This window comes from Dioscorea cayenensis, chromosome 20 (genome assembly GCF_009730915.1).
Source record: "Dioscorea cayenensis subsp. rotundata cultivar TDr96_F1 chromosome 20, TDr96_F1_v2_PseudoChromosome.rev07_lg8_w22 25.fasta, whole genome shotgun sequence".
Classification (NCBI taxonomy): Eukaryota; Viridiplantae; Streptophyta; class Magnoliopsida; order Dioscoreales; family Dioscoreaceae; genus Dioscorea; species Dioscorea cayenensis.
The window spans coordinates 20,945,049-20,957,950 of NC_052490.1; the positions used below are offsets into that span (position 1 = coordinate 20,945,049).

Consider the following 12,902-nt stretch of genomic DNA (forward strand, 5'->3'; position numbering starts at 1 on the left):
AATAGTGCCATTGTAGAAATCTTCACAGAGTCTAACAATGTTGTCCTGAATAATGCTCCAGAATTTTTGGTAGAAAAAAATAGGAAAACCTTCAGGTCTTGGAGCTTTATCAGTGTGCAGGCTAAAGACCGCAAGTTTTATTTCCTCTAAAGTCAAAGGATGTTCAAGGTGAGAGAGATCAACTCTATCTTTGTAATCAAACAAACGTTGCCAATCCAATAAGAATCTATTATGAATAGGGGTGCCCAGTAGAGATTGGAAGTGAACATTAAAATTTTTACCAATTTCTATTTCATCTTCCATCCACTATCCTTGATGGCATATCCGTGGGATAAAGTTCTTATTCCTTCTACCATTGGCAAATTGATGAAAAAATTTTGAGTTGGCATCCTCTTCCTTAAGCAAGGAGATTCTAGCTCTTTGTTTCCAATAAATATCTTCTAGGTTTAAAAGAGAAAATATTTCTTTGCGAATATTAAGAATACGAGTGGATTCGTCTGCAGAAAGGGGTCTGCTTTCACCAATGGTATCTAAAGAATGAAGATCTGCTAAAAGTACTTTTTTTTTTGTAAATTGGTATTGTGATAAGTGCTTGAGTGAACATGTTTTTATGCATGTTTTACATACATTGAGCATCATATTTTATACGGTTTATGTCTCATTTCGTGTATTGGGTGTTCTTTTATGCATATAGGTTGTGAAGGCATTGGGATTTCAAAAAGGAGCGAAGATAGGCTATCATGGCATAATATTGGGAGTTCTTGTACAAATCAAGTTGGAAGACACAAGAGGAGTTCGTGTATGAGGAGATGTGTGCCAACTTCCATAGTTTTTGCAAGCCAAGTTATTAATGGAAGGGCACAAAGGCAGCCATGTCTCCACATTCGTCCTCTTTGTAAAGATTTCAAGACCTTTCAAGACGCATTGATGAAGGAAAAGCCATATAGCCTACCATATGATCGTGTGCCCGATCGTGTGGCCTTAAGAGGAGAATGTTTATCGTCGTGTAGCAGGATTACTGTAGCAGGATTACTATAGCAGAATTACTGTTCACGCGCCCGCGCGGAAATTCCGCGCGACCGCGTGGAAATTCCTGCAGCCCACGCGGCGTGGGGGCACGTGACGGGACGTTGCCAGAGGCTATAAATACACCTTTTGGCCGATTCGAAGGGACTTTTTGCGGAGCTTTGAGCATAGACATTGAGAGAGAGGCGGCTAGGGTTTGAGGAGAAGGTCTTCGCCGATTGATAGGGAGTTCTTCACCAACTTTGATAGATTCCTTCGACGTCATAGCATTTTTGGGGAGCCATTGGCAACCTAGCTTCGGAGAGGAATCCTTCAAGACGTAGAACTACCAATCAAGGCCAATCCAGCGAATTCGAGGGGTTTTCTCTATGGGTTTTTATTGCTTTTCATTGTATTCATTATTGTTTTGTAATTAGGCCCATGGAAGGCTAAACCCTAGTAGGTATTTGGGCATGTGAACCCTAAGATTTATATTTTTGGATTGATTCTCTTAATGTTTCTAGTTAATCCGAGTTGTCTTGAGTTTTAATCTTGTGATTTAATTGTTTACTAGTGTTGTTAATCCTTGTGGTTGATTTACATTGCATGATTTAATACTTTAATGTGTGAGGTCTCCATTAGAGTTAGATTTCCAAGATTAAAGAGGGTTGAGAGGGTGAGCCTTGAGATGGAGGAGTGTCCCCTTTCCCTTTCGATTGAGTGTTTCCTATCTCCGTATTCCATATTCTCTTTGCAACCATATTTGGTGTGAGGCGTGAGATTGCTCGATTTCTCCGCGGGACCTTGTAGGGGGTAGGATCCTTCACGGGAATTAGGGTTGGATCTACATTTAGGAATCGGGTTTCACTCTTAGGTTTCCTTAGAGCATATTGCGGTCATATGGGGTGTGAAGTGTTGAGATTGGTCGATTTCTCCACCGGGACCTTGTAGGGGACTAGTGCCTTTTGCTTGGAGACAAGGATTGGTTATCGTTGGACTACCTCGACTCATTAGACTCGATTCTAGAGCATTTAGTGAATCTTGAGCTTTAAAGAAGATCTTAGGGGGATCATTGCCCGAATACCTCATCCTTAGTGATTGAGACTCTTCTACTTTATTTCTTGCATACTTGTTTGCTTTGCTTGCAATTAGTTCACTTCATTATATTCAACGATTCCGACTAGATAATTGAGAAGTGGTTATTACTAGTACTTCCGTTCCCTGTGGATTCGACTACCCGACTCACCGGGTAATTATTACTTCGACACCCGTACACTTGCGGTTTACGCATGCATATTCGGACGTGTCATATTGCTAAGGTAATTTTCGTCCAGTTGCGAAATTGACATTCAGATGAGCCAGTTTTTTGGTACGAATAAAGGCACCACAGCCATCAGGGTTGATTTCAGTCCACCAGTCTTGAATTAGGATAGGAAGGTGGGGGTTGGTGGACCAAAATTTTTCTAAATGAAATCGTCGTGGACGAGTGTGGTGATCCCCAAAGTCCAAACATATGGGTGAGTGATCAGAACCAATTCTTGGTAGAATGAATTGATTGAATCTGGGGTGTAAAATGGACCAGTCATGCGAAATCAAGAATCTATCTAGACAAGTCCAAAGTGGTTCTGATTGGCCATTAGTCCAAGTGAATTTGCGACCATGTAAAGGAGGATCTAAGAGATTAAATTCACTTAGGAAGTTTGGAGAAGTCACAATATTTCTAAAATTGATATCTCCTAGGTTTTTATCTTCGGAAGTAAAAATTGTGTTAAAGTCTCCACAAATCACCCAAGGATTTTTTTGAAGAGATCTCATAAGGCGAAGTTCGTTCCAAAAATCCAATCTAAGTTGTCAAGAATTAGGGCATTGAAAAAGAACATGTGTTGTAGTCTTAACCAGAGTTTTACATATTGGCCATTGATCACCCAACTCCACTCTTCCTGTTTGAAGTTTCTTCTTCACAGATAAGCAATCTGACAGTGTTGTCCACAACAAATTTTTCATATTGGAAAGGAATTTTCTCACTCTAGATATACTGCCATAATATTAGATCAGTGCCATTGGAATTTAGGGAGGTTAAAGCCAAACATGTACTTTTAATTGTATAGACTCCTCTTCAATCAGAAGTCCACATCAAGTAGAAATCAATTTGTCTATTACTCCAAGCAATATTTAGAATTAAATTCCTATCTCTTTCATTGACTAGCTCAACAATCCTGTCTAGATCCCGACTCCCACCACCATCCAAAATCAAGTGATTAACAACCATCTATGTTGAATTCTCATTTGAAATGGTTGAAAGATAATTGTTACCCTCCCCTGAATCCAAGAGACTTTAAAAACTTTTATATTTTCTTCTAAACCTACCCTCCATAAGACAACCCTCCTTCAACAATTGTTGAGTAGCCCTATTATGCACAAGAGCTTCAAGGAACATTGGCCTAGAGAAATGACGGATTTTATATACCCTTGCAAATAATGATTCTGGTTGAACTAATAAACATCACCCCTATTTGCTAAGTAGTGCCAAATTAAATTCTTGGATGCACCTAAAATTGATTCCATCCTCCATCTTTTGAACATATAGGTGATCCTTTGAAAACCAATGGATGCATCGTTTATCCTTGCCTTTTGAACCCCGCCAGTATGAATTCAACTTCATTCCAATTCAGTGCAAGTATCCAACAATAACATGTAAACTCTCACCACATTGTTTGGGATCGCATGGGTAATTATTTTGATGATAAATTCCTTACAGGCCTGAGAAAGGAGCTTCTTGTTCCAGCCTTGAATTCTTTTCCAAACTTTATCTTTAACAAATGCGAATACTTCCTTCTTTCACCTTTTTACCATTGTTGGCATGCCAAGATAATAGTTATCAAAACCAACCTCTTTAACATTAAGAATCGAGCATACTTCTTGCCAGTTACTTGTAGATACATTTCTGCTAAATTGGATGGAAGATTTGTGGTAGTTGATTTTCTAGCTAGAAGGATTTTTATATGAGGATAAAATTGATTTGAAATTATTTACTTCCTGGCGATCAGACTTGCAAAATAGTATACAATCATCGACAAAAATATAAGTGAGAAATTGGAGGAGTGAGATATGCCATTCTACATTGATGCAAGGCACCCCTGCCCTGGTAATTAAAGATGAGAAACGTTCTACACTAATGATAAACAAACAAGGAGAAAAGAAGTCTCCTTGTCGTAGCTCTCTTTGAGGCACTATAGTCTCCAACAATCTATCTTCTTAAACCACCTTATATTGCACAGTGGTGATACACATCATAATTAGCTAAATCTACCGGTCATGGAAGCCTATAACCTTCACCACATCGTCCAAATAATCTATTCAGTACAATAAAATAAGCCTTTGCCATGTCAAGCTTAATAACCATCTTGCCTAGTTTTCCTTTAGGCTTCCTTTGCAACCATTTTATCACCCCAGTCTAAAATATTATTTTTGATTAACTTCCCTTTGATAAATGCACTTTAATGCTCTCATATTAGATTAGGCAAGATTTCTTTTAGTAGGTTGGCTAGGACCTTTGACACTATTTTATACAATACATTAGAGTGACATATTGGATGCAAATGACCAATAACTACCGGCTTTGACTTCTTGGGAATAAGTACCACTTCAGTGTCATTTAAACTTGATGGCATCTGATAATTACTGAGAATACAAAAATATTCTTCAGTCAGTTCGGCACCAATAATGTTCCAAAACATTTCATAAAAGGCCGGATTTATCTCGTCATGGCTTGGTGATTTATCTAGACACATTTCATTTAGTGCTTTCCTAACCTCTAAAGCTATAAAAGCCGCCACTAGTCATTCATTTTGCTCTTCTGTAGGCCTACATGAAATAGGTTGACACATTGAACTGGAATTGGAACCTCTTTCATAGAAGAGGTCTTGAAAATAATTATTTATTTTTCCTACGACCATTAGAAACTGCATTAAAGTACTTTGAGTTAGCATCTCTTTGTCTCAATTAAAAAGCTTTCCCCCTTCGTTTCCAATATTCATCCCTTTGGCACAGCGCAACTAAGTATTGGTCTTTAATCTTTTGGTATAATACCCGAATTGGTTCCTCTATTTTTCTCTCTCTTCCCTTTTGCTCCCTCTACTCAAAAATGCTCCCAAGTAGTCCCTCTACTCTTGAAAATAATTCTATTTAATCCCTTCTACTCTCAAATAGGCTAATTATTTGGCTGTATTTTCAAGAGTAGAGGGACTAGATGGGAAGCAATTAAGGGTAGAAGGACTAAATTGGGTCATTTCCAAGAGTAGATGGATTAGTGGGGCACATTTCTGAGTAGAGGGACCAAAATGGAAGAGTGAGAAAAGTAGAGGGACCAATTCAGGTATTATACCTAATCTTTTTATGTGCTGGAAGGCTATGTTCACCTCCTTTATTGAAAAGGAACTCCATGCATTGTTTAAAACATTTAATTCTGCTTGAAAAGCAACTAATCTTATTATCACCCTACAGTTTCAAATGCACCCTATTATTGTGAGTTTAGAGGACTAAGCGTTTTTTTAGGGGAGGAGATTGTGGACCCCACATTTTTTATTTTTTATTTTTATTATTTTTATTTTCTTTTTATTTTTCTTACGTGGGTGTCTTATCTGTTATTTTAAATATTTTTGTTTTGAAAACCCTAGCCACGTTGTTTGAGAAACGTCACCCACCACCGCTCCCCACGACAGATCTGTAGCCTTAAGATGCTAGTTTAGCTGATCACTCTTCTCCCTTGTATGTCCATCTCGTTGGTGTCAAGGAGAAGAGGAATTTCTGAGAAAGGAACTGCAGGTGTATGATTTTTTATTCTTGTTAGATTGTACGAATTAAGATTTTTGTTTTCAAGGACAAAAAACTAGGATTAAAAACCCTAATAGCTTGATGAGAGATTTTTTTAAAAAAACCTTCTTGTCATTGTATGCCATAGGATCTCATGTGAAGATTTAATTTTAGATGTTTGATTCGGATTCTGAAATTCTAGCGGATACCAAGTAAGTTACCATGTATATTTATTTGGAAGATTTCTTATAAATTAGTAAATTTTGTTGACCTTTAGAGTTTATTTCGTTGGATTATTTTATCTTCTTTGGATTGTCTAAATTATTGAATTGTTAAATTTTATTTATTTATTACATCAATTATTCGTGTAATGAGTTGTTTTCTGATTCATTATTTATTCTTTTTTATTGATTTCTTATCCTTTTAATCTATCAACTATTTATTAGCTAATTGCTTACTATTTAAGATGAGAAGTTTCTTTGAAATTCATTTTAAGCACCGTCTGACCATTTGTTGACTACCTGAGAATTTAAATGGCAAAATTCTATTGATTCTTTTAAATTTAATTATGAGAAGATTTTTTTAATATGATTAGATATTGTTTAAGTATGAGTTTAATTAACCAAATTTTTGGTAGTGAATGATCTATTCTTTTCTTATCCCTTCATTCAAATTTTTATCATTATTGTTTATTTATAGCATATTTGATCTTGTTGATGATTTATTTAAACATTTCTTTTAATATTAATTGTTTGATTATTTCCATTTGTTATCTAATTATCTGGTATTTGAGAAAACTATTTAAGTTATTAAATTTTTTCTTATTCACGTTGAAAGTTTTGATAGAGGTTCGGTGAATTTTGTAATTGATTAATATTCTATTAGTATCTTCAAATCAAAAGTTTTCATTGATTTGATTCCTTATCCACTGTATGAATTATTTCTCCCTTAGTTGATTTGTCTTTTAGTGTTTGAAAGAGAACTCTTTGAATGATTGTTGAATGAATTGAATCTTTATTAAATTATTTTTACTTACGGATGGCATCTACTAGTTATTAATTGGACTATTTAAATTTTAAATTTTTATTTATTCATTTATCCTGGAAAAAAGAGGTTAAGTGTTACCATTTCTTCAGAATTTAAATAACTTATTTCTTATGGTTTATGAAAATATTAGTATTTTGGTTCAATGGAATTTCTAAGCTTTGTTGGATTCAAATTCTGATATGTTCTAAGATTTAAATATTTAAGTCTATTTTGACACTAAAATTATTTTGTTATGAAATTCTAGTCTCTGAATTGACTATGCAATAACCCTGTCACTAGGGGTCATACACTGACCATGTCGACATGAAATTCTAAAATAAAAACTAGTTTTGCGCCGCTTTCGGTCTGTAAAACAATAACAGCCTCTGATATTCTGGCTTGGGTCACCAAGGATAAACAAATGACATTTGATAGTCTGTCTGGACCATAGTGTGGGAGACATATACTTTGAAAATTGATATATTCTGAAACTGGTTCTTACTATTTGATTAATCAAAGTTGAAGGATTATATTTGCTTGTACATACTTAATTTATTTGCAATTATTTTGATATGAAGTTTTGAATCGTGGTTCGAATCCAAGTTTTGTTTTTGGGTTACTTAATGGGCTGTCAACCTCATGAATGTTTTATTCCCTCTTTTCATATCAGGAGTAAGGTTATGGTTACTAGCATAGCTATGGTTACCAAGAGTCAGACTCCCTTCTTAGTTAGGTTGTTTATATGTTTTCCTTTCATCTTGTAGACATCGAACTTGTTATCTGCTTTCATATTGTATCTTGAACTTGTAGTACCTTTATTTATTTCATCTTGGAATTTATGTTGTTATTAGATGTTATGTTCTACTCTAAGACAGGTCTGAGGCCTTGCATGTCTATCAAGTTTTGGTCCATAAGTATGCGGTCGTTTGTCAGTGCACCGGGTTCAGGGCGTGACAAATTTAGTGGTATAAGAGCGTAGGTCTAAATTTGATTGAGAATCTTAGTATCTGAATAGAATTGCCTGATTTGAAGTATTAGAGCAATCACACTTCATGCTAGATTAGTTTCAAGTTATAAGTTCAATTCGTAGAGCCATTTTGTGGCATTGACTCTATTTGAGTGTCTTTCTCATGATTAAATTGAAAGAAAAACATGGGAGGAACTTTTGGTACCCATCTTCTTGAGGAAATGTAAAATATAAATTCCTTTCACTGGCCACCACATTGATGCCATCAACTCTACATGGCCATAAAATTGATTTTTGAAGTCATTATTTAGCAACCTCCCTACAACTCCCTACTAAAAATCATGTTCTTGTTCCGCATTCTGATTTTCCTTACCATAGTCAAGTCTAAATTCCTCCTCTTCCGCTATAGAAACTTTGGCATAATGACCAATGGTTGAGATTTGTTAAAAGACAAGCAAGAGACTTGTCAAAAGGTAAGAATAGGCACAACAAATCCATAGATCACATCACAAACATGACCACAAGAAACTCCATAACCATCTCCAAAACCCAATAAAAAAACATAAAAAAATCAACCAAATTTAGCACAAAAAAACCCTAGATTCCTCAACCAAATGCATAAAAATTCCAAATTAACAAAAAAACCAAGAGAATTAATGTGAACTAGCAACATAATCTAAAATCAAAGCAATGCAAAGGAAAACCAAGAGCGACCAAAAATACCAGTAAGCCAATGGGCAGTGACATTTGATCGAAGAGAAATCGCATCTTGGGGAAGTATCATAATCATTTTAAAATTTGATAAAAGTTAATAAATTTTAGCCATCTATTTAGTTGTACTTGCCACATCCTAATCTTAAAAAGCACTCGAAATATATATATATATATATATATATATATATGTGTGTGTGTGTGTGTGTGTCAGTTTGGCTATGAGGTCTCTAGTTTAGTAAAAATTAAAAAAACGGTTTAACTACTCTTGCATTAGCTTCTGTTAACTATTCTCCTCATCTCTGGTGAGGATTACAGTTCTCTACTTTGTTAGTTTTACTTGTCGCTTCTGCTTTATGAACTTTGTACTACTCTGTTTCTCTCTTTTTTTAATAAATTAGTGGTTTATCCACCTTATTAAAATAAATAAATAAAATAAAATAATATCTACTTGATTATTTGTTGGGATATCATGTTTATTTGTTAAAAAAAAATTGTCAAAACTTGTGAAGGGAGTGAAAAAGGGTGAACCTAGAGGATTGAAAATAAATGTTATGGAGTTGTCTTGCAATTACCCACAAATCAAAACCAACATTTTTGACTGAGACAAATATAATTTTTTTTATTAAACTTTGCGACACATTTGTAACATCAATAGATCAATACAAATAATGTCTCACAATTTGTGTCACAAACCAAATTTTACAACACATTTTGTGAATTCAATAGATCGTTGCAAATAATGTGTTGCACAATGTGTCTCATTCAAAGAGGTTGAACAATTTTTTGTTTTTAATATTCCAATTGCTTTATTATTTTCTACTGTGATTGTTTCTGAAAGTCTAAACAAATGAATTTGTTTTTTATGTCTGTAAAGGCCAATGAGAAAGTTGAAAATGGGAATATGCCAACACATATCAATGCATTTCAACTGATTGGGATGTCTTCATTCCTTGATCTTTCTGGTTTCTTTGAAAAAGAGGTTTGGCTTCTGTTTCAATTTGATTGTTTGATCAAATCATGCACTTCCATGTTAAGATTTGAGATTTAACACTGTGCAGGATGTGTCTGAAAGAAAAATCAGATTCACATCCAATTTTTCACCCAAAGATTTATATGAGAAGATTGAGGACATTGTCAGCACAATGGGATTTCAAGTCCAGAAGGGACATGGGAAGGTAGTACTTTCTTTTCACATTAATAATTCACGTGCTTTTGTCTAACTAACTAAACATGAAAGGACTTTGATGGTCACCTGTACTTTTATTTTGTGGTCACAGCTAAAAGTTATGCAACAGTGCAAAGCTTCAACAACTTTGAGTCCCAGAAGCCAAGGTTCTCTTTCAGTCTGTGCTGAGGTTTGTTATACAAACTCTACAGCTTTCTGTTTCTCTAGTTTATGCTAATTAATGCATATCTTAACATTAGGTGTTTGAATTGAGCCCATCTTTGTATGTGGTAGAGATTAGAAAATCATATGGGGATGCTTCACGCGCCAGTCCGAAATTTCCACATGGGCGTGGATAATTTCCACACGCCCGTGTAGATTCTCTAAACTCCTGTTTTCTCGGCCGGCAGTGAACAGTGCTGCTACAGAACTTGCTACCGTGTTGCTGCGTTGCTCTGCTACAGTATCCGACCTGAATAGCTTCCCGAATCCATACTTTCATCGGAGTAACGCAAACGGGCACACGTTCACGTCGTGGATCACTTGCTTCTTCAATGATAGGCAAGTTGGTGGAGCTCTTATTCTATGTGCATAAGTCGGAATGCTCGAGTGTGACTGCCTTTGTGCCCCTCCAATTGGATGTGCCAAACTCGAATAAGAGGAGGTTGGCACACACTCTAGCATCTCACACCCGACCTATGTCTTCGCGTTTGAACCTTAGCAATATTTCCTCCAAAATCAGTGCATTGTGCTCCACATTGGCTTCTTTCCTTCATACTCGGCCTCACAACCCTGCCTGCACGAAAGTAACATAAAAACACACGTATTAGTGTAAAAACCTGAGAAACGTAATGCTCAACATAAGGAATGAACGCTTAGCATTCATATTCCACAAGCACTTATCAAGGGGTTAGCCACCGAGAGATTGGGGTTAACCTATCTAAGAGATCTCTAGGCCTTAACTACCACCATTACATCTTCAAACCATCCTAGTTTGGCCTTAATAACAACCCTACGGGGATTCTTTGTCCGAACACCTCCTTCTCATGCTGGACACTTCCTTATTTATTTATTTATGTGTGCTAGTAACCAAGACATAGATTAGTTAGTTTATTTTATTTGTTCCTCTTACTAAGAATTCTAGGCTACATAGTAGATGAAGAGTGAGTAATAATAATTCCATTCCCCCATGGAATACGACCCCTACATCACACATAGGGTATTACTTGGCCACCCCGTACACTTGTGGGGAAGCAATCAGTAATCATCAGGTCAGGGTATGGCTAGGTCTGGGTAAAGTTGCCATTGTGAACTCCCAAGCACACACTAAACTCTGTATAGCTCATCTGGTGGAATATGTCTAATAGTTGAAATTAAATTTGGTATGCATGGTGCCAACTTAATGCCCCTTTAGCTACAGTGAACATGGCAAGGACCTCCAAGGTGATCTCTTGGTAGGTGGGATTAGAAATGTCAAATAGACGATGCCATGCTCCGAGATTGAGGAAACGATGAACCTCCTCACCGAGACCCACCTTCTCGAGTGTCTCCCAGTTAAATGATATGGTCTCATCAAATTGTCTCATAGTCAAATGGGCATAATGCTCCTGGAAGGTGGTACACCAGACTCGGCCTCCTTGGGAGTAGGTCGAGAACTTTCCTCACCCCTCTTTTGCTTTTGTAGTGGCTCACTATGAATAGTAATCTTCCTCGGCATAATGTCTTGCAACTATTATATCAACCAAAACACACTAATGTTTCATTGAAGCATGGGGTTACTGAGGCATAACACGGGTGTGCAAGGAGCATTGTTCTTATGTAGTCCTCATTATAAAAATGAAGAGTTTAGGAAAAAGCTCATGAAATTTTGAATTTCAAATTTTTAGTTATTTTTTTATTTTTTAGTTTTATTTTATTCTCTTGCAAGGCATGGTCATGCTTCTCTCAAACAACGCCCATGCTTGTTTTGCACTTGTCGTCTTCTTCGTTAGAAACTAGCAAAGTTCTCTATTTTTTTGGCCCTTTTCTAATCATTTAAAGTTCTTAAACATGTTCTAAACATGTAAACTTGCTTTGGTTAGTGATTTGAACTAGAAACAATGAAGAATTACATACCTTGGACTCAAGGAGGAAAAGAGAAAACCGCTAGGGAATCGGGTTAAATCCATCCAAAAACACCAAGAAATCATGAAAACCCACAAAAAAAAAACACTCAAATATACAATAATATGAGGAAGAGATGAAAAGGAAGTGAAAGGGGATGTGAAAAGGGTCGATGGTGCCTAACAAGATTAAAAAGAACCATAAGGTTCCAAAACATTAACCTTTGCCCATGTTCCTGAGTTATTTACCTAGGAAGTTGAACAGTCACCTCACCATTTACTTCTAAACAAAAGCACAAGCATGTTTTTGGCAATGTTGAACGACGCGCAAATTTTAGATTTTCATCTCAATGAATTTTAAAATTGTGCATGCCGATGTAAGGAGACTGACAAGGTCCCCTTGCTTATATCCCGCAAGTGCACTGGTTTGTCGAAGTAATAATCCCGGATGAGTGGGTATCGTATCCACAGGGAGTAGGTAATAAAAATACTTAATTCGCTTCTTAATTATGTGGAAAGTGAATAGTGATATATGTGACAATGATTCAATTCTCAAAAGTAAAAACAACAAGTAAGAGAGCACAAGTAAAGGAGAAGGTAAGGCAATCGATAAAGATGGGGTATCCGGATATTGCTCTCCCTAGGACAATTGTTTCAAGTGCAAGAACCCTCTATTATGCTTCCTAATTAATGCAATAATGAGTCGTGGAAATCCTTAATTACATAGTCCCAAATCTAAGGTCAACCATGCCTAACTCTATATATGTCCAGGAAGAGATTGGATAACCTCTCAACCTCGCACTCGCATAGAGTTGCAATGAGCTCTAGGGATTCCAAGTGATAAATTTCTTCCTAATTATAGACCTAACCCTTTGGTCCAGGCGGAATGTCCCTAACCACAATTAAGCCCTAGATACTAAGATCACTTCTACGCTTCACTCCATTGCACTCGCAACTAAGCCCCAGCGGAAGGTCATCCCTTAGACCATTGACTCTATTATGGGCGCAAAGAACTCGAGGAACGGAGGTAGAATCTAACACATCGGAGGGGAAAGGGGACGCTCCTATACCTCTCGACTCAGCCTCTCAACCCTCTCCAACCTAGCTTTGT

At 36.5% G+C, this 12,902-nt stretch overlaps 1 long non-coding RNA gene across 1 annotated transcript; it reads left to right on the forward strand.

The window, feature by feature from the left end:
• Window positions 1-9,279: 9,279 nt before the first annotated feature.
• On the forward strand, window positions 9,280-9,653 carry LOC120251143. The gene is made up of 3 exons (XR_005533386.1): window positions 9,280-9,294; window positions 9,399-9,503; window positions 9,583-9,653. It is a non-coding gene; the product is annotated as an uncharacterized LOC120251143 (long non-coding RNA).
• Window positions 9,654-12,902: the final 3,249 nt, after the last annotated feature.